At 37.2% G+C, this 22,637-nt stretch overlaps 1 protein-coding gene across 2 annotated transcripts in view; it reads right to left on the bottom strand.

The window, feature by feature from the left end:
* Positions 1–22,637, bottom strand: part of TFEC (transcription factor EC) — a 130,236-nt gene that overhangs the window by 43,660 nt on the left and 63,939 nt on the right. The window contains exon 1 of one of the 2 annotated variants that reach the window (XM_061373040.1): positions 15,102–15,229. The exons of the other annotated variant lie outside the window; for it this stretch is intronic. The gene's annotated coding sequence lies outside the window, so the exon portion shown is untranslated. Of the gene's footprint in view, positions 1–15,101; positions 15,230–22,637 lie in introns of those variants that run through there. 2 annotated transcript variants of the gene reach the window in all.

The following is a 22,637-nucleotide window of genomic DNA, read 5'->3' as shown; positions in this document are numbered from 1 at the left end:
GATTATTACTAGTAAGTCATTATTAATAGCATTAATATAAGCTGTATTGTACAGAGCAAGTCTTTCAAAAGCAATGGTCCTAATGTGGAAAGGAATGTACAAGTTAAAAATAAGAAGGTTAGAATTGCCTAGAAAAATAATTGTCACACCTATGTATCTATGTGTAATTTGCCTGCCTTCAAAATTAATTTTTTAGTTGAAAGTAAGAATATTCAGTAACGATAACAGCATTTTAAAGTCTTCAGTGTGTTGCCACATAACTTTCAGCAGGAAAACGTCACAGTGTTTGTACCTCAGCAAAGTGGTGGGCTATGAATAGTAACACTAAGATTTTGTGAGTTTATTATCATTAACAAATTTATTTCATTATCTAGTGAGTTAATTAGTATTTATGAGCATAATCAGTAGGTCATATTAGAGAAAGAAGGCAAATGGTAGTCTTTTTGGTCTGTCTTAAGAAGATGAGAGATAAAACTGTAATTCTGTCACACATGCAAAATAAAAACTGATTAGCCTGATTTTCATCACACAGTTAAATTCAGTAATATTCATTTGCCAGTATAGTTACCTACCAGCAGTGGCTGGATATCTATCAGTTTGATCAACTCTACACAACAGCATTGCCCCAGAGCTCACGTACCTGAACACAACAGGGCAAACAAGAAAAGACTAGTACAAATCTGGTCATGAATTATATATGTAGCTGTTTGTTTATATCCAATTGGTTTGAGGGAGAGAAAGGAGAAGTGGTTCATAAGGGTAGTTCCTTAACTCTGGCTGGAATTTCAGTTAAAGAAGAAGAAATGATACAGCACTTTTAAGGAAGGAAACTTCCTATTTGTATCTTAAATGCAATATTAACTGAAGAATAGATGCTGAAGGAAATCAATAACAGTATGGCCATGCTAGCAGTTTCCTACAATAATTCTTTTGTCATCACTCTTGCCATTCAAATAGCCACAAAGCACAGAGGCAGAATTATTCCTGTTACAGTCTTTTATTATAATCTACAGTAAGCTACCTTCAACATCAAACACTAGGGTTATTCTCAACCCAGTTCACAGTCCCAGTTTATTCAGTGCTGTTTCAAAGTTGTTTAACAACAGAATCTACTGAGAATTTCTTGTGCTCATCACCTTTTCCTTAGCTGTTTGCAGGGCATATGTATAAGACAGTTATATTTTGGTAACATCTTTTTTTTGCTCAGTCAAGTCCAGACTGTATCCTTATGTTGGTGGCTTTTAGTACCATCCCACTGAATTAATGGATGCATAAATGCTTGCCTAAGTGGGGAGGGATTTCTTACTTACTTACTTACAGAAAACTGACAGAAAGAACAGCATAGGTAAAAGTGGCATCAGAATATAGCTGTGCTGGTTTCTGAGCTGTTCATTTGCCTTGTCCCTCCTTCTTTGACCACAGCTGCATGAGTGCACAGCTCACTGTTACAGTCAGGATGGTAGCTAAAATGGGCAATAATATTCTTCGTTAAAGATTACAAAATCTTACTACTGGAAGTGCAGAATTCCTGCTGTCCCTCTCCACAGCTGGATCTCCAGTGTAAGAATTTCGGTTATACATAAATCTATGAGTCTCCAGCCTAACTAAATTGAACCTGCAGTTTCAGTTCCTGAAGCAAAATTTGCATGTCAGCTACTGAAATTTCATTTTCACTTCCAAAGGTACACTTTACATTATTATAGATTTACTCTCTACAAAAACATTTATAATGCAGTTGAGTTGAAATTTACATTTGACAAGGTAAGTAAAAATGTCCTTTTCAATTATATTACCAACTCTCTTTGCATCTTCACAAAGGTTTCTTTAAAGCTTGAATAAGAGACTGATCATAGCAGTATCAATGGAGAATATCCAAGTCACCTGAGGTCTGCAGATGGCATTATCCTCCTATTTCCTACAAAGTTTTGAGTAATGTTCAGAGTAGTTGAGAGAGCAGGAAATAAGTACTCAAGATGAATAGGTAGAAAACGGGAACTAGCTTTAACATGATTATGAAAGAAGAAAACACTATGATTAAGAAAAATTAGAAAAATCAGATCAAATGTCTAGATCAGGCTGATAATGCAAGTAGAAAATAGAGCTCAATCAAAAGCTGTCAGAAGACTAAGCATTGCAAAGAACATCAAGTTCAGTTGCTACTTAGAAGATTTTTTGAGTATCCCTCTATTTCTAGCCACAATATGTGAAAGCAAAACCAAAGAACATCACCAAGAAAATAGGTAGAATAAAGCTCTGAAGGAAAAGAAGGGTGAGTTTGTCATTATAAGGAAAACTAAACAACCTTAAAAAAGGAAAACCAAGATAAGGCAATAAGATTAGCTCAGTAGACAAAACAATAACAACCAGACAACACTGGAACATAATAATAAGCAAAAAATTTAGACTATATTCCAGTTTTCTAAAGGATAGTTTACTTAGGCAACAAATCTAAAACTGGCCCTGGCAGTAGTGCTGCCATAATAAACATAAACATGAAAATGTCCTGGGTGGTTATATAGAAGAAATGTTTAACTATTAAACAAAACAAAGGAATAGAATTTGTTCAACATGAAAACAAGCTTGGATGCAGAAAATCCTGTTTAGCTCACTTTTCTATATTTGCACAGAATAAAGGGTCCTGGTTGTTATACCTGAAGCTGAACAGAAGTACATCAGCCGGGATAGCCTTTGCTCATGTGGGCTGGGAATGATACAAAAGACTACCAGCAAAACAAGAAACAGCAATACTCCCAGCAGGGGTTTTGATCATTTAATGGATCCAAAGTAGATCTGGTTGCTTTGTTGCTAGTGTTTTCTTCAAGACAGTAAATTCTGAACCACACAGTGAATAGGCAGGCAAATAACTTAAAACTTTAACTGTTTAACTGAAGCAAAACCCAGTCTATCCTCCCTCATAGAGAAGAAGGCAATACCAGCAGCAGAGTTTCAGTGTTTCAAGGATGTATACAGAAAACTATTTAAAGTAGATTTTATGTCAAAACGTACAAGGGGTGTATCCACTGTGCAAAATCTGGCATGGATAGGAGGGAAAAGTGTGTCATGGAAGAGCAGCCATGGGCCACAGCTGATTTTGATTACTAATCATACTTCAAACACTGAGAAGTGAAGGACCTGGGATTTTTTTGGTTTCGGTATTCAGAGGATTCAGTAAAAGCTACAGAAAACCCCATAGTGAGCATTTATTTTCTGAATCCCAGTATACAGATCTCAATTTCAGTGTATAGAATGTGTAATGGTTCCAGGATATAGAAGATATTTTAGAATAGGAGATGAATGTGGATATTAGTTTCCTAAACCTACCTTTTAAACTCACCATCTGGAAGATCTGGTATAAGACACTTCTCAAGAATCATTTGATTCCTTGCAATTTTCTATTCCTCCAGAAATTTTTATGGCTGCATAGTTTTTGATTCCACAGTTAAACAATTTTTATTTAACCTACTAATTTCCAAATCCCAAATTTTCATTAAGTAGGAGCTTACTGTGTGCCTACTTACTTCCATCTCATGAAGGGGAGGGCAGGGTGGAAGTGGGAGAACTGTTGGTTTTTGTTTAATCTCTGCTTATTCGTACAAGAATGCCGTTATCTTTGCTGATGTCTTTCTAGGCCCTGATCCTGCAACTACCTACAGTTTTCTCATGTTATCTTACAAAGGGCTTTCACGAATTTCAGGAAAATGTTTACATGGACAATTTCTTTTAGGACTGAAGCTTTAAGCACTATTTGTCAAGGGCATCCTGCAATGAAAAAAGTCCTTAAGAAGTGAACCATAGTTTGGTTGTGCAACAAAGAAGTAATATTTTATGCCTATTTACATTACTGAGAATTGATAAGAAAATTTTCACTAACCTAAGGATACGTATGTCTTGGAAGAAACAAGATGACAAGCTGGCATTTCTTGGCGTAACATTCTTTAATCGCCAGACCATGTTGTGGCTCCACTACACCGGGTTCTTCCTGAATGCAGTCATGACCTTCATAGGAAAATCACTCTTTCCTCACAGCTTGACAGTAATTTAAATTACAGTGGATTGGCACTCAGAAGTTGTGTGTATTCAGTCCCTGCCCTTGCTACATTTTTGCTATATGGGCTTGAGCAAAGTATTTAATCTATTTTTCTTGATAATTGTGAATAACATTTATTTATCAATATTATTCTATATTTTTCATTCTGGAAATCTGGGGCAAGGATTATTTCAGTCCCATTAGGACAATGGCACTACCTTTTCATTGAGACCTTTTGTTGAAACAACTCTTCTTCTATACTACTCTTCTTCTACTACTACTACTAGTAATCATCATCTTCATCATCCTTTATTTATTTCCAGTAAAAAACAGACTACACAATTTTACCTTTCAAGATAAGCAATACAGCTTTGAAGCTAAATATGAAAACTCAGTCTTTTCTCTTGTATGATAACCAATTAATCCCTGTTAGTAGACTGGCAGAATAAATATACAAGTATTTTCTTACCAGCCTAGGATTTATTGTCCCAGAGTTCCTACAACAGCTTATTGAAAAATGAATTGTTGCATCACAAGAATATTCATGGCAGCCTAGGTTGTGGTGTTTTTTTAAGCTAGTGAAGCATGTTTGCTCTAGTATATTTACAATGAGAACACACAGGCTATTTCTTTATCTATAAGGGCTTAACAAGAATATAAAGAAGTCTGTCTATACCTTCTCATTTTGTCCTTTTATTGATAGAACTTGATGTTTCTATCTTTAACTAGAAATATCTTGGCTGCTCATGTTTATGCAAAACAGATTTTTTGGAAGAGAAGAAAAAGAAGAGGTACTGTAACATCAGAAAGAAACATCAAAGACTAGTGGCAACATCTTAAGGCTTTTATCAAAGTAGTGAGGGAATGCATTAAAGCAACAATATATGTAGCTTACAAATGACGGGGCTATCAAATTCAACAGTATGTCTGATGAACATAGAGGACACGCTTTTACATGCATTCTTTGTTTTAAAAGAAAGACTGAAACAGCAGGCTTGCTTTCAAAACTAGGAGAGAAATAAAAAAATAAATCAAAATTCAGACTCAGGTCTTTAGGTTGTGTCAGTCAATGCAGCTGCACTGCAGTCAAAGCAGCCAAGCTCACTTACAGCTGATGGACAACTTACACTTTTATATTTTTTAAAGTCAGTGTCTTCAGCACCAACAAAATATATATGTATTTTGGGCTTTTTATTCCTCTCCACTTTTGTACCTACATGAAAGTTGAAGAGCAGAGTGCTGGGGTCTGGCCTAATGAATAAGAAGTGTAGATAGTTTGAGTAGCTCAGAAAAAAGTCTGTTATGAAGGGGTGAACAACATCCACAAAATATCTTTCTGAAGGAGAATATTATTTGTGGTTTCCTATTTAACCCTAAAACTTTTAAAAAGCTTTGTTTATACAAGTAGCAGAACAACTACCATGCGAAAAAGTCCACAGCTGAATGAATTATACACAGCCTTACCTCGACCCTGACCCCAACCCCTGTGTGGAGCACAGCTGCCTGTTCTGTTCAAATTTATGGCTTTTGCAGCCTGCCATAGGAAAAACTACAGACTATGAATCTACCAGAAGACATCGCTCCTCTCTCAGTCCCAGCTAACCCCAGACCCAGAAAATGAGACTTGTGATCCCAGCAAGTCCACCAACTGCTCCCAATATTTCACTTGTGCTCACTACCATTAATATGTAAAAGGCTTCATACGCTGGAGGATAAGAACTATTCACCAGTTTTACAACTATAATAATTGGGAGTTCATATAAAGCTAGTTCAGCTACAGCTGGGATTAAAATTTAGGCCTGTGCCTATTTTAAAATGTATGTGTATATATATTTAAAAAACCTAGTCTCAGCCACAATGTCACACAGAACTCAGAAGTAACCCTGCCCCTTATAGCATCAAGACAATGTACAGAGAGGAACAATTAATGTCCATAATAAGAGATCTGGTCATTCAGTTCCTGCAAACAGTACATGTAAAAAATTCTGGGCCTACATCATACAAATTATTCCTGCTGGCAGCAGGAATTTTCTGGAACTGCTAAACCCTGGTCAAGGACAAGGAAGAAAGAACAAATGTTCACCATCGCTATGTTCCCTCTGCACGTCTGCCTCACCCCTCAGTGACGCACTGTATGTTGCTCTGTATAGGGTGATGTAGGGGCGCTAAGCTTTCTATTTGCAGCTCCTATGTCGATCTGCAGGCTGTATGTTCAAAGGCAGCTACTAATTCATGTGAAAGTGAAAAGCTATGGATAAAAATTAGCATTGGAACTTGGAAATAATGAACAGAATCACAAGCCTCAACAGTTTTATTGAATAGCACAGAATTTAGGGAAAAATGTGATGGTTGATCTTTACTGAGTCATTTTTATTTGCTTTAGAATACAGGCGCTCTCCTTTTCATTATAGGATGTGACAGAATGTAGGGTGTATTTGAGGCTGACAACAACGCCTGTATGGCCAGAGAGCAGAAGACTTTCAGGTCAGGAGGCCAAAATTCAGAAAGCAGTTATTATTCTTGAAAGCATAACTCTGAAGCTCATGTGAAAACCAAGACATCTGCCTATATGCCTCAGGTCCCCAGACTGATTAATGCTCACTACAGTGACATTTATGGATTTTTCTTTCTAATAGCTCTTCCATGAGACAAATACATGATGATTTTTGCACATCTTAACTCTCTCATCATAAGCTCTCCACTCATTTACACTAAAAGTCACCAGGCCAAAGCTGTCCATTAAATCTTATTGTTATTTGTTTATTGCATTATAACAGCACAAAGAAGTAGTAGTAGAGCACAAGCGACAAATGAAACGGGGTTCCAGCTCATAATCACCATTTATATCTACCTCCGTTTATCTTGGCAGCCCAGCACCTGCAACCTGCTTGATCCATGCAGCCGCACTGCACGGACACTCAATAGCCATGCCGTTCGTAAGAGCCTGTGGTATCTCAGAAACCCCTCACACTGTACATTTCACAAGCTCAGAACAAAATTTCAGGCTCTGCCCGCTTTGCAAGTTGCTCAGGAGGCACAATCAGCCAATATTTATAACCACCAGCATTACAATGTGGCAGATTTCTCTCTTTTTGAACATGACTAGAAATTTTTGAGCTCCTGGAGTGCAACTCTGATTTTGGAATAAACTCTGAAAGCCTAGTTTCTGTAACACTGGTAAAAATCCAATATATACAAACACCTCTTTGTTTAAACTGAGGCAAAAGGACTGAGAAATTTTACAAACACCCATTTCTGTCTGTCTATTGGAGTGCTTGATTAGGATCTCACAGATTTATGAAAGAAGTAATAATAAATACAGCTCTGCTCTAACAAGAAAGGGAGCAGGAATGAGAGACTGGGAATACACATTCAGTGCCTGTTAATTGCCTTGCTATATGGTCCCCTGTGCTTGTGGGAAACCATGTTTTAGAAACATTCATGGAGATATCCAGCAGAGAGCATGATACTCCCTCGGTTCTGTAGGCTTACTCCTTCCTACACCTGCAACAGCTAATGAAATAACGTCAACTTTTTACGAATATTTAGAATCTTTTGATCATAAAAAAGAAGTCATTATAATAGCCAGCATTATGTAGGCTGGCACCAACTGTTCAACTTTTCAAAAGGTAAAAGTAATTGTGTGTGTGAATTGTTTTGCTCATGAAAGTGAAACGGCTGTGGGAAGAGCGCAGGCAGATACAGCAAACAGTTGCTTACCACCTGGAACACCAGTTATTCAATTACCAGGGCTTACCTCTACAACCTTATGCAGCATTTGCACAATAGGACTACATGGCTAAAGGACTAGTTAATACATGCAGCCAATTTTTCAAAAATACAGCACATTTGTAGACCTGAATCTCTCATTGTAGGAATTCTGAAACAGCAGCAGTCTGGAAGATCAAGACCAGAAATAAATAATGTTGTTCATTCATGGGCTACTTTAGATCCAGAATGTTATGTAAAGTTTTACATTCCCACAAGTATATCAACAGGGATAGAGTTCCTAAAAGTATCAAGTAGGTATGGTAAACATGCAAAGGCACGGTGACTCCTAATTCAGTGTGGCTCCTATCTCAAAACTATCCATGCACTTGAGTTGTTATTATACTACTCAAATTTATTATCTTCAACGTGTATTTTTTATACCCTGAAATGAAAAAGTGATGAAAATCAGTGTGATGACTGCTGATATTCCTACATCACGTTTCTCCTTAAACTGAGACAAAAGTCTGCCTTCTTTATGTGCTTTAAATTATGAGCTTGGTTGCCTGTTCACTCTCACCATTGTGAATATCCCATTTTCCACCATTGTGAATATCTGTTTTAATCCTGTCTTATTAATTAAATATATATATAGAAACATCTCTAATCAGAATTTGGTTTGGTATTTAACCCCGAGTTCCTATGTTATAGATAAATCAAGCTTAGTTTAGGCAGCTTAAGCTAACATAACAATGAGAAAAAGTAGTCCAACTTATATACTTGCCTCAAACTGTGTCAATTTTCAGGTATTCAGGAAAGGGAGGAGAAATTACGTGATTGTGAGAACAACCATACAGACAATCCAAATAATGATGAGATTCACTGAGCTGAAAGTCAGTGACTAGCAATTTCAAGCTGAAAGTTAGTGTTGTTTAAACTCAGTCAACCACACAGCCCTTCTGGGTAATTCTGTTACATCCCGGGCAAGGTGTGCTATGGTAGGGAATACCTCTTTGGCTAGTTTGTGTCGGGTGTCCTGTCTCTGCTTCCTCCCAGCTTCCCCTCCTCCCTGGCAGAGCATGAGACTCACAAAGTCCTTGGTTAGACTAAACATGACTTAGCAACAACTGAAAACATCGGTATTATCAGCGCTGGTCCCAGGCTGAAAGTCAAAAACACTGCACTGCACCAGCTAATGAGAAGGAGAGAAATGACTGCTACTGCTGAACTGAGGACAGTTAGTGATGGTGAAATAGAAAGTTCTGAATAGAAGCTCTCTGAAGACATTTACTTCAGTGTTCCATAACATTCAATTATGAATAAACCTCACTTGCACAAAGTCTGCACATCTGTACTGATGAATCCCACAGGCATATAAAATTATGTTCAAAAATCTTAAATAACAACGTTTATACAATATTTTAATTTCCTTGACAAATTTCCTTGCACCTGTTTGATGAAAAGGAGCAAAAAAGCAATGGTATTCCCAGCCTTTCAGTAGCTGCTGAATATGTATGTTTTTGGAGCTATCTTATTTAATTTCATTTAATAAAGTTGTTGATATTTTCCAAATATGAAATCTTGATTGTCCTCATTGTCACACACTTTTGCCACAGCTCCCTAATATACATACTTAATATAACTTCTCCACCTAAAATTTAAAATAAAATCTAATTGAAATTGTATGAATTCAGAAAAAGCAATGTAGAAAAAATTATGAAGTTAATACAACTAACATGAAAGAAGATCTTTAAAATTAAAGTCCCATAAAAAAAAACTGAGAGAAAAATGTTTGCTCATAAAAATAGTCAACTTTTAACAACATTTAAACAAACAGAAAATCAATCGTTTCAATCATTTTCTGGTATAAATAATTATGGTAATTCCAAAAATTGAATTTACAAGAATTAAATTTTATTATTATGTATGAGGTTACCTTATTAAATGTAACAGGAAACCTACAGTTTGGAGCTGACCCTGTTAATTTTTTTTAACCTTTTGTCATTTAAATATGATTTGAAGGAGGGAGAGATCCTCCTTCCTGTTACTACGTTAAAGTCCATCTTTAACCCTTTCAGCATTTTGCAGAATTAACAGGAGCCAGGAGTACCAAAGTAAAAGATAAATATTATTAATTAAGTTTGATTAAACAGTAGTATTTTAACTTGCTATCATATCAGTAAATATGAAGATAAACTAAAATTCCTGTTGCTGTTTATAATTAGTTGGACATGTTTTTTCAAGGACTTCATTAGAAAGCACAGAAGCTGCAGACCTAATCAAACATCTGTTGATACTAAGGTAACACATGCATTCCCTTTATCTGTGGAAGCCACAGACATTTCCAAAATGACTTACTCCTCAAGGAAGATGATAATGGATGAAAATACTGGAAGAGCCAATATTTAGGTTCTGTTTTTTCTCAGGGATTCTTTTAAGAAAGAGTTACTTTCCAGCTGCTGAACAGATCATGGGCTCTCTGAGCAGCAGCCCCACCACCATCCACTGTGAGAGAGAGCAGAAAACACCACAGGGGCATTCGGCACACATGTGGCAAAGCCATTCCCAGTTGCCTGTAGCTACCTAGGTAAATAGACTAAAACAGCATCTCTTGCTGTGGCCAGCCTCACAGCTATCACCACCTACTTCAAGGCACCCCTCTTTGAATGGGGTCTCAAGCACCCAGATACCAGCAGCAGGAATTATGCTACCCTAAAGGTCCTGCAACATTTATGAAACCAGAACTTGAAAATTTCCTATGCTGCAATGGTAAGGCTTTATCATCATTAAATATATTAATGCTAATAAGCTACAGATGCAGTCAATTATGTTGTTTTGGAGTTCTCTTAGATGAGTAAGGTAAACAATGTTCCTTATCTTTGTATGCTGGTCACCGTGGCTGTGATCATGACTTACTATAATTAATTTCATTAAATCCTGAGATATAGTAGCTAAGTATCTGGATCTCTTAAATTAAACTTTATAATGTATCATAATTTATACAACAAAAATTTGAGCAGTCCTTACCAAAGTTCTGCAAGAAAAATAGCCTAGCATTAGCAATTAAAACTGAACAGAGGCCACCCTTAGTCTGAGTTGACAGTGGATTCTAAGAAAAAGTAGTCTGAGTCATGCCATTATTGCTCAAAGTCATTATATTTCACAGCCCTATTTTTAGACTTTTTTTTAAACAGATGTCAAGCCCAGAGACTGAAGAGTAGAGAAAGTTAAGATGAAAAAGAACATTCATGGTTTTCATTAGAAAACTCACATTAGAACAGAGAGGGAAAATCTGCTTGATTCACAGGTTAAATTTTGTTTAAGTAAAGATCTGGATATTTTTAAAAACTGATGTTTCTATATTTTAGCAGCATTTTTCATTTCATTCTACAAATAATTCCTATCTCTCATCTTTTGAGTCTGCCACATCTCAGCCATGTTTCAGTTGGTTAGTGAATTGCCTGATTTTGAAACTATTTTGTTTTTTTTTTCTGCTTTCCTTCCTTTTTTCTCAGTGTGGGACACATCTAATGTTGACAACTGTCATCATAGTCCACTGACATCTTGTGTCTACGTTCACATAACATCTATGATGCTGCTAAAGCGATTAAACTTCTGAAAAAATACCCCAAAACTAGACAAGTATTTCATGCTTATCAGGCGTATTTATTACATTTAGCCAATAGAAATTTAGAAAAGAAATACTGAAAAGTGATCTGAAAGGTATTTCCATATTTCCAACCCAAAACACATATGCTACAAATTGTGAATTTCCACTTATAGCATTGTCATAATCAATTAATATATTAATCAGTAAAAATAAAGTTTTTTTTGTTTATTTGGCTATTTTAAAATCATTACAAGTGAGAGCAGCTGCAATAAAGTCCATTGCTGAACTGTTTCGCAATGGAATTGTGTTTGGCTCACTGCATCTATTAAACGGGCTCTGAAACTGGCTGTAAAACAGATTGGACTTTTTTTTGAGGGTCTGATTATCTTGCAAAACTTTCAGCACTTCCTTTTTCAGATTAGGCTGTAAAGTGTGAGAAGTCTCTCACCCTTCCTTCCCTGCTTCCCCACCCCACCCTCGCCTTCAGCTGTTGCTTAAGACTGACTTAACCAGGAAGTTCAGAGGAGCATGACAAAATTACTAATATACACTAGAAGTGGTGAAGAACTTTGTCCTGGGACAGCAAGGGTGTATTCCCATGGAATGACCAAGGGACTGGGTTGCTTTGGCTCATTCCTGCCACCTCTCTGCTGCCCTTTTGCCTGCCTTTCCCAGATAAATGATAAATTCTTCAAGGCAAGCCCTATTTCTTGCCATGCATTTTTGCCTGTCAGAATTCATCTTGCTCAAGTTTATACATTTCCAAGTTTGACACGTCTACCTGAAAAAATTCCAGGATGTGGTTTTGACTAGCCATAGACTAAGTAGCTGAGAACTTCACATAGGTCTCTAGAGTCCTTTCCTCTGCTCCATTTGTTACAAAGGCAAGCTGGCATTAGTAACTCAGGCTAAGACATCCAGCTTCTGGACACAGACATGAGAGCTGACAAAATCTCTCTAATGCAGCCTTTGTGGCCATTTAGATACTTAATGCAAGCCTAAGTAAATTTTTATCTGAATTTGGTCGGATTTGTTTTAGTTGAGCAGAATTACTTTTCATTTCAAAGTCACAATTCATTAAACACACAAACAGGGAAAATTTTTTTCCAGCTGCAATATCTCATTTCACCCCCTAAAGCCTTTGCAGCACATCCAGCCATGCAGGGAGATGAAGAGGAGGGTTCCATTTATACATTTATGTTCAGGTGGATAACTCAACACCCTCTGAAGTAGGGAGGCTGTGAAACATCATGTGAAACTTAGGAAAAAAAGTATTGCCTATAACAAGTGTAGCCCGAGACTTGAAAAGCAACTTCTCCTTAGCCTACACTTAATTTTTCCCTGAAAGAAACATCAAACACACCTATATAGTCTCTGCTGAAACAAAAAGTTAGTAGATCTCAATGGGTTCGGCCGTTTGATCAGAAAGGTTATTTTGTGCTTGGCTGTGCCTGGTTTTGCAAGTGCTCCTTTACTGAACCATAGTATGATTATTGCTTGTAGGAAAGAGTTTTTGTTCAGTTCCCAGCCTTGTGCTGCTTACCCTGCTTGCATGACTCAGCAGAATTTGTGCCCTTAGAATAAGGCCAGTTACATACAGATGTGACCACATTACCCAGCCCAGATTACCTATCTTCTAGATGGGCAACATACTGGTACAGTCTCAAGAAGCCTCCAAAACTAACAGTATGACTGTGAAACAAATCCTAGTCCTCTGACCACTTGCTCACCACTTACTGCTTCAAGGTGGCTTCCAGCACTCTACTAGACAACACTTTGATGCCTGTGTGCAAAAGGATCCTCACAGAGATGTTCCCTTTCTCATCTGGTGCAGGCAAAACAACTGAAAATTTAGTCTTGTACAGTGGCAGTACAATTCTATAAAGGTGAAGCAACTTAGAGTGATGGATTAAAACACAGCACACCTGGGCAAATCACAGCCCAAAGATAGCCTTGCTTTTTTACTGACCTGGCTTAGAAACTTCCAGTTTTCATTTTCTTAAATGCATTATATTTACAATTATTTACACCCTCACATCTGCATTCATCCAACAGAGTTATCCTGGAGTGTACTACATAAGTGCATATTTAGTAGGCGTGTTATTTCCCAAGACTGATGGTCACATTTGTCTTCTCCCACTCAGCAAAAATGTTAGGCACTATTGAGATTGCGGAGTATTTAGTAGGTTTGCAAATCTAACTTTGTTACCATTTTCTCTCTTTTTTTTTTTTTTTTTTTTTTTGCTGTTTCTTCTGTACAAATGCATGGTGATTCCAGAATACAAGTTTTGGATGAAACTGGGGAGTTGTGTCCTGATTATATCTAAAACAGGTGGGTCAATGGTGTTATGTTAGGTCTTGCTTCTGCGCAATGATAACTGGCTTAGCCCAGATGTCAAACTTTCAGAACAACCTACAAAAGATAAACTAACTACAAACAGCTTGTCCTGGGTTCAGCTTTATAATACACAGCATTATAGTACAATCTGGGATATAAAAGCATGGCTTTTTTTTCATTAACCCTGATTTAAAATTAGACATCTAAATTAGTACTCAATCCTGTCAGTTGCCACAGTACTACAAGGATACCTTTGTGTGTTGCTTTCCAAAACTCAGTTGCTCCCCTCAGCATTGCAGGAAGCATATTGACTTTGATGTGAAATTATACATTCAGGATATTCTTGTGAGAACCATGAAAGTGACTCAAGAATGCCAGTCCCCACTGATGTTATTGTGGACCATGCTTTTAAATCACTTTCAGGCTTTGAAATTTCATCTACATTTTTGACATTCAGATTTGAGAGATTTTTCCATGACTGTGGAGGCAAAGAAACAAGTATGATTAAATTCTTTAGATACCAAATAGCAATTATAGGTTCAGGGGACAGAGGGACATTATTGGTTTTTACCTTAGATCATTTGGTTTTATTTTCCTTTCTCCTCGGCATAAATTGTCTACATCAATCAAGATTTTTTCTGGTGTAGAGTTTAATTGTGAATGAATATAGATGCCTATACATGGACATAACATCTGTACATACATGATTGCTAAAATCCCCATAGTTCTTTCCATACTTTCATAATTAAATATAAAATGGAGGAAGAGAAGGCCTAAGCTGCATAATTGACAAATGCGGTGTGATGTGAATATTATTTGAATACAGTCTTGCTCTGAATTTGTTAACAAAACTTCCACTGAACACAACAGAAGCTTTGTGTAAATAAGCTGTAAAGAATACATAGTTTTTACATAGTACAACAAATTTAATCTTATATAGCAGGGAAATTAAATCTTATCTCCTCAGAAAGCAGTTTATTAATTTAATGGTCTAACTTAAACCCTATCAGCTATGCTGCAATGATATGGCTATATAAGTACAATAGTTTAATTGTAATGGAGTCCAAATCCAGATGGCATTGAAAATATCTTTTTAGCCAACCAGTTCCTGACACAAAAATATACTGCAAATTCCATGGCAGTTAAAACAAGAGCATTAAAATCAATTATTAGTGACTACACAATTAAGGCTTGTTGTGCAGTTGCTGCTCTCACACGCCCCTGCTGGGAAGTGGAGTTTTGCCTTCCAAGCAGGAATGGGCCCTCTGGCTCTTGCCAGGGCTGCTACCACCAGTGCAAGGTCCTGAACCCTCTCCTGTTGTCCCTGAACCCAGGTTAGATCCTAACACCTAGTTGTCCCCACTACTAAGGAGCAGAATAATCCCTGGAGGCAGGTCCTTGCCTATCCCTGTACTTACCTTTGCTCCTTACTCATACTGAGGGTGGCAGACATGACTGGCTGGCTGGAGATCAGTAATGCTGAGGGAAGCAAGCACCCAGGGTTTTCACAGATCCTGCTTTCCTTCCCATGAAGGGTGGGGACAAGGTTCTCTTCTCTCCTCTTAAGGAACTACTAGAAATGTGGTTCTATATTTGACTTTCGATGGCTGTCAAAGACAATTGCTCAGGGCAAAGTTTGTGTAACACCACTTTCCTCTCACAAATGAAACCTGGTTTTTTGGTAGCGAGGTGGAATTTTGAGCTATTACTTTAACATCTTTAAAATTCTCTGCAATATATGAGAAAACCTTCCCCAAAAGCTATAGCATAATAAGATTCTGTGTACTGAGACAAAATTAATATGAGATGAGATGACACTTTCATCACAGCAGGGAGACTCGAGAAAAGAAGCCCTGAATATGGATCAAGGTTTAGGGTATTTAAAAGGGCAACTCAGGTGTATGTGATGTTGAAGACATGTTTATCTTAGACTGAGATTAAAAAGTTCTGTAATCAGGATAGTCTTTTGTAATGTAATAGTTTCCTCCAAATTATGAATAACTTGAAATCACACTAAGTCCCCTAAGCCTTTTTTAATTTCTTAAAGTGGTGACTATATGTTAAAGCCTTCAGGGAGGAAATTTTGTCTCTTTTAAACCCAGGTTTTATAACTGTTGTAAGTGCTATGGGCATATTTGAATCTTCACATCAAATATTTTCAAAGGTGGGAGTTACATCCCTGAGTCCTGTTTGGGAAACACCCTTTTTATTTCACACTGTATCATTCTCTGTATAAGGTCAGAGAAAAAGGTTCATCTAACCCTTCACAAGAAGCAAGAATCAGGATCCATGAGCAATGACAGATGACCTACAGCTAGCATGGTATTTTCCTGTTTTAATTATTCTTCACTTGAAAGAAGCTAAAATATTTGTGCATTGCACAAAACCAAAACCAAAACAGGCTGAAGTTCAAAAAGCAGCTCACAATTCTTAGTAATAATGCTGAAAAAAAGAGTTAATAGTTCCTCTGATCTCGCTAAGCAAGAGGTCCAGTATATCAAAATGTTATAGACGGACAAAAACCATCAGACAGAGATAAAACATTTGGACTTTGTCCACCCCAGATGCTGAAACAGAGCTGCTTTCTCTTAAAATTGCCGAAGAAGTCATTGCTATTCTCACAGCATTGCAAAACTTAAAAAAAAAAAAAACAATTTTCAGACCTGCATTTGATTTCACCTGAGCTCTGCTGTAGACAGGGACAGCCCAGATCCCCACGGGACACTTGGAAAGCTGAGATGGATTCAGGGCTCCATAAACAAGATAATGATCATAGAAATGGGGGGGGGGGGGGGTTGGGAATTTCATCAGAAAATCTATTTGGACCTCCAGCCAGAGAAAATTCTATCAAGTGATGCAAAAACATCATGGAGGTCAGGATGGCCAAGGGGATGGAAACTGAAAGCTTGGTCTTAGCGGAGAGGTGGAATAGTCATGCTCTTCTTGGCTGGCCAGTGACACGTTGGCAGATAGAATATCTAATACATTCTCCTGGGGTGTTCCCTGTTGCTTCTGGCTTCCACCTCACTGAAATCCATCAGAAATAGCTGATCAGAGCTATTTGTTCAGCATCCCTGTGCTCTCCAGCATCCTGCCACGTATTTCCCTGGGTTCCAGAGGTAATTCCTTATTCTTTTTAAGAAATGCACTTTCTCCAAAGTACAAACATCCATAGCAGAGGTTAGCTCCCTCCCCTCCTCAAGCTATGGACATTTGCTTTTTTCACTGTTAGAGAAATCATTACATTAAAATGTCATTATTGTAATATTTCCATGCTACATAAACCTTTCACCTAAGAATCTCAAAAGGCTTTGCCCTTGTAAATATCATCATCTTTGAGAGGCTTGGTGATAAAGTTAGTATATGACACACTTTAGGAATAAAACTCAGAAACACAGATTGCACTCCTTCAGTCTGATTCTTGCTATGCTATGCTTGTCCCTTTCTGACAACTAAAAATTTTAGAAATATATTATTTTCTTTCCCAAACCCAATTAGGCCACTTTTTACTGATAGTCCTGTTAAGGCAGTGTGCAGTGGATAACAGGCCAAGTGAAACCACACCAAATGAAGATAAAAATTTATGTCTAAAAGGAGTCTGGATTTTGCCAAGTTTAGTCTTTGAGATATTCAAGCACATAAAATCAGCCAAATGAAGACCCTATGCTTTACAAAGCACATGGTGTTTAATCAAAGACACCTAAGGGTATGCTGAAATGCCTTTTTTTTCAGGTAACGCTGATTTGAATGGAAGCTCAGCACTTCCCTGACTGAAGGCCAGCATGGATCCAACCCCTTGCTCCCTTCCTATGGGAACACTAGGCAGTGAGACCTCTTTTCAAAGGAGGTCAGCCTTTGAAACAGGAACTGACCTTCAGCAGCCAAGGCTCCCCTCTCCTTTGAAGCCTTCATGCACTTTTTATCAGAAAGCAATGCAATTGGGTATATTCTAATTCTCATCTGTTAAACGTCCTTAAAAGCCTGGAGTTGTTCCTGTTCTCACTAAAGACAGGAACTGAGTGCATTTGAGAGGCAAGTCTGGCCATCAGCTTCTCTTCCTCTGCCTTTCCCATATATGGTAGTTCTGTTATCAAACCTAAACCATTTTTTAGTGTATAAGGGTAATTTTGATCACCATGGGTAGAAAGTATGTGTTTCCCGTGTGTTTCTGGAAAAACTTATTTGGAGTAATAAGGTCCAAGCAACTGCCCAGGCATGTTGAGCTTGCAGCTGTTTCTCTGGAGAGGAGTGTGTGCCAAGGCACAGCTGCTTGCAGAAGAGAGAGAGCAGGGAATACAATTTCTACCTCTCTACCACTGTCACTTCCAGGAGAGAGGAGAAAAGCAAGGGGTACCTGCTGGAAAAGATGACCTCAAGGGAGTCCAGATCCCAAATAGCAGCCTGGGATCCAGGTTTGTATCCAGCTGCTACAGTCAGAACTCCAACCCTAAATGAATACAGGCTTTCTTTCCCATTCATATGAAGGGGAGCTGTTTAGATAAGCCCTACATCATAAATGCATTGTGATACCCAAAGTGAGAATACAGCTTTTCCCTGCAAAAGCAGCTGCTCTTTTGTGGAGGTTGAAAGGTGAGAAAATGGAAAAGTTTTACATTTCATTTAAAATTGAACCACAGAGCTTTCTAAATCAATATTAGTGCCCTCAAATCTCAGACCAAAAAATACCTGTCAAAGGAAGAGAATGACTGTTCTCACCATTCTAGCCATCAAAGTTATTTTGATCAAGTCTGAGTGTATTTTTAATAATGATTTTCCTTCTCCCCCAAAGTCTCCTTATTCACTTGAAGGTAAAATTATACAAAGAGAGGAGGAACTTTCTGAAAAAATGTGAGAACCTCAGGGACCAATATTCTGTTAACTCAGGATCTTGAATAATACGTGTGTCAGAAGGCACTGGGAGTATGGCTCTTCAAAAACAAATAGTTTTTAAATATTTATTTTAACAACATAAAACGGTGGCAAGACTAAAATAAAACGTAGTTTACTGTTTGCTTGATGTATTTAACATTAATTACTATGAAGATGATGTATTTATGACACCCATGCCCCAATGTGAACAATTGGAAAGACTTCCTCAGTGCTATATAAAGCCTCTATAAGTACTTGAAATTCAAATTTAAAAGAACAACAATCCTGATACTGTCTCAAAGCATTTCATATATTTTCTAAGTCATGCTGAGATATACACTAAAAACCTCTACTAAAACCAGCTGGAATCAGGGAAAGAGGAAAGAAAATGTTCTGATTAACAGCTTTGTCACACTAGGCTTGTAGCACTGTTCCCAGTGCCAAGCAGTGTCCTACTACAAATATTTAAAAGTTTTAGCAAATTCTAAGAAGTGTTACTTAGACTTTATAAAAAACAACTATTCAACTAAGAATATATGTTAATAAAGCTTGCTTTTCCAGAACCTGAATACTTTTTGTCCATGGCATAGAAAAAATTATAGGTAAAGCATGTTTTAATAGAGGAATCTACATGACAGAAGATAATGACAAAGCACACAGATCTGTGACAATAGTATTTCAAACAGTATGAGTGCTTTTAAAGGCAGGGGGAAGACTGCTGGGTACGTATCATATTTATAGCTGTATTTACACACTGGTAAATCATACCTTTATTTGACTATTTCATACATAATTCTTATTCTTAGAAACGTGGCTCAGATCAAAATGAAATTCCACAAGTTGTGTCAAAACTTTTTATCTAACTCAATTATTTAAGATTTTATTTTATGATTTCATAATTAAAAAATACAGTCCTCTTGGAATGAAATTAGACATAAATTTTTTTCAAGCTATTTCAAAAAGGCACTCATATAATGGAGATCAGAATCTGACCTGTAAGACTTAGACAGCCAATAATTGCACTTGCAGCTACCTCCTAACAGACTTATCAAAGGTAATGGGAAGTTTTCAGCTTGGTTTCCATAATATGGAGCATGCTTTGGTGTTTTAAATGGTTACACCATTTTGTGTTTTTGCTGTAAGCCCAAATTCCAAACATCTCTTAACTTCAAAAAAAAAAAATTTTATACACATTTGTGCTCATAAACATGTTTTTAAAATTTGAAATAATTCTCAAGTTTCTCAAATACTAAACAAAAAGAGTTTCTAACTGTAAATGCAATTGTATTTCATGTGATGGTAATAAAATAACAAACAACATATGCTATAACCCGCAAACAGGGAGAAACAATCACGGCAAAATTAGCAGAACGAACATACACATCATTCAGTCATTGAAGATGACTGCTCTATTATTCAGCTCTTCTTCTATTCTTTCTGAAAAGCTATCCTAATTAACTAAATGCCTCCTCATCAGCTAAATCAACATCTTACAACAGGAAAACAGAAGAGTGGAGATTTAATTTCTGATTTTGGCAAAAAAAAAAAAAAATATCACCCCTCACAAGGAAAATTGTAAAATCCTACAAATCAGGAAGATATTTTTATAGATTAAAAAGAATAAGTTTTCTTTTTACTTCAATGCCACCAAAATTGGGGGGGGGGGGGGGGCAGGAAAGCCTCTAAACTGTCTCCATTAGTATGCAGATAATGTCACATACATGTGACATATGATGTCAAGAATTCTATTTCAGTCTTACAGCTGAAGAAACAGAATATAGATAGTACTACTACAATAGGGTTTGAAGCAGTCATACATACCTGCCCATACCAACTGTATTCCAGCATTGTAACCTCAGTGAACACCAAGTCTTAGAAAGCTCAGAGCAAATTCTTGAATACGAAGTGTTTCATGTAAGACAAAGCCTATAACTATGCTGCTACTTTCCTTTTCAAGGGAGTGTGCTACAGTCTACAACTCTTTACTTAGCCACCAGCACTGCTACAATCATAGCTTTGTTGAAGTGTTGTGCTCTTGCAGCTAAAACCTGTTGATAATGAACCTGAACCCATTATTTTGAGTCAATGAATTGAAAGAAATAGGGCAAAGAATGAAAGCCACAGGGCCAATTACCAGCATTCTTTGATGTATTACTTGCTAGCACCCACCAAATCACTTTGTGTCTTTGTCTTGATCCCCTCTGTTATTCATTAATTATTCTGGAAGGGTTAGAGTTCAGATAGCTAATTGCACAGACAGTCTTACTTGGTGGGGATTCTCCCTACACTGACACTTTCCCCAACTGTGCCCAGCCACCTTGTATTATGCCAATTAATCCAATTCTTGGCATTTTTGTACAGTCCTCCAGGTTCTTTTAAAGCTTTGCCTAAAATGTTTTCGCTCAAGCTTGTACAAGAGAGCCTGAAGAATATTTGTGAACTGGAAAGATAATATTTTACAATTGTCTTCTTCATTCTTTGTGGAGGTCAGTGGTCTTGGCGACCCCACATGCTTGTGTCTTTATTTACAAGCATAGTGTTTAATACTTCTATTGCATATGTGTAAACAAGAAATATTTTGTCATGTGTCATTTTTCCTCTCCCTGTCTCTCCCCACCATTCATTTTTGTCAGAAAGGATCTTTCTTGAAATGAGAGGTAGGTATCACTTTCTATCTTAAGGGACAATTTCTAGGATTAGTTTTGTAGTTGACAAAAAGAAAATACCACATTTTTTGTCAATATTAGTGCAAGGAATACTTCCATGTCAAAAATTTCATAATAGAAAAGGAAAAAATTGTAATCATGTGAATACAAAGAAAAAAGGAGGAAATAAAGACTTTCTCTTCTGTAAGGTCAAAGCCCAAGCTCCTGTCTGCAAAATCAGTAAGTGTTCAAGGGCTTCCATTTCCAGAAAATACACACTTAAGGCTCTCTTCATTTTCACCCAGAATTAGAAAGATGTCTGCTTCCTGGGTTTGGGCACTAATTCTATGTTTGTTAATCTGCTACCACAGATACCCACATTCCTGCTCCAACAACCCTCAAAAATTAGGAATTTGGAACAATAGTCTGGTGCCACAAATCAGAAAGGACACAGTTAGGACCATGCCTATTCACACTTAGGTATACCCTACTTCTTAAGTAGTTCCACTGTAGGCAATGTCAGTAATTTTAGGTCCTCATAGTCACTGCCATGTGGCTGGGTACTGTGAAATCAATGACTCTTCCTGAAAAGATGGAAGCTAAAGAAAAGATGTAAAACTGGGTCCTTGGAGAATGCTCTGAGTTTCAGTATACACAGACAGGATGCCCTTTAAGAAAGTAGTTACTGAAATAACCAGAAATCAGCAGCCACAGACAACTTAAATTATTATATTAGGTACATAAGTAATTATTTTTTTAGAGATACGAGTTAGTTTATAACATCATACTGCAGACACTAAAGTGCTAAGTAAAATTTTACTGAGGGAATGTCATCCTCAAACTGCACCAAACAGATATTGCAATGAGTTATAAGTGAATACTGAAGTCCAAGGTGGGGGAGAAAGGGGGGGGAGTGAGGGAGGAGATTTTGTCATAAATCTGTTTAAAAAAAATTAGCAGTGTTTTAGCACTTCAGGTGATCTGACTGCTAATCTCCATTTGCAGATAACAGAAATCCAATATCCTTCAAGCAACCAGGTCAAAAGAACAGCTCAATAATTACAGGAGTCTTATATAAGAATTTGTAAAACACCCAGGAGCATAGGGCAGTTGAGGAAGATCAAAGAAAGAAAGTTTGTTTATAGATTTCATTTTTCTGCAACAAGAATCTAAATAAGCTTAAGATGGTGCTTCTTTCCGTATACAAAGTCCAAACAGAAAGTTATTAATCACTGTTCTGTGAAATGAGTTATACTTTGCATATGAATTCAGAATCACCCAAGGTCCATCTTCAAGTGAATAGTGTGCAAAATATTTCTGTTAGTCTAAACAAATTACGATCTCTGGCCTCACTTAGACTGACCCTTTGACTGGACTAATACAAAGCTCATCACCCATGAATTCATACTTATTAAGCGTTCCATTTCAAATTTGGTCTCA

Source organism: Neopsephotus bourkii, unplaced genomic scaffold, assembly GCF_033783945.1.
Source record: "Neopsephotus bourkii isolate Nb327-2 ecotype Australia unplaced genomic scaffold, CSIRO-AGI_Nbou_v1 NB_1624, whole genome shotgun sequence".
Taxonomy (NCBI): Eukaryota; Metazoa; Chordata; class Aves; order Psittaciformes; family Psittacidae; genus Neopsephotus; species Neopsephotus bourkii.
This window is presented reverse-complemented; position numbering and strand designations above follow the sequence as displayed.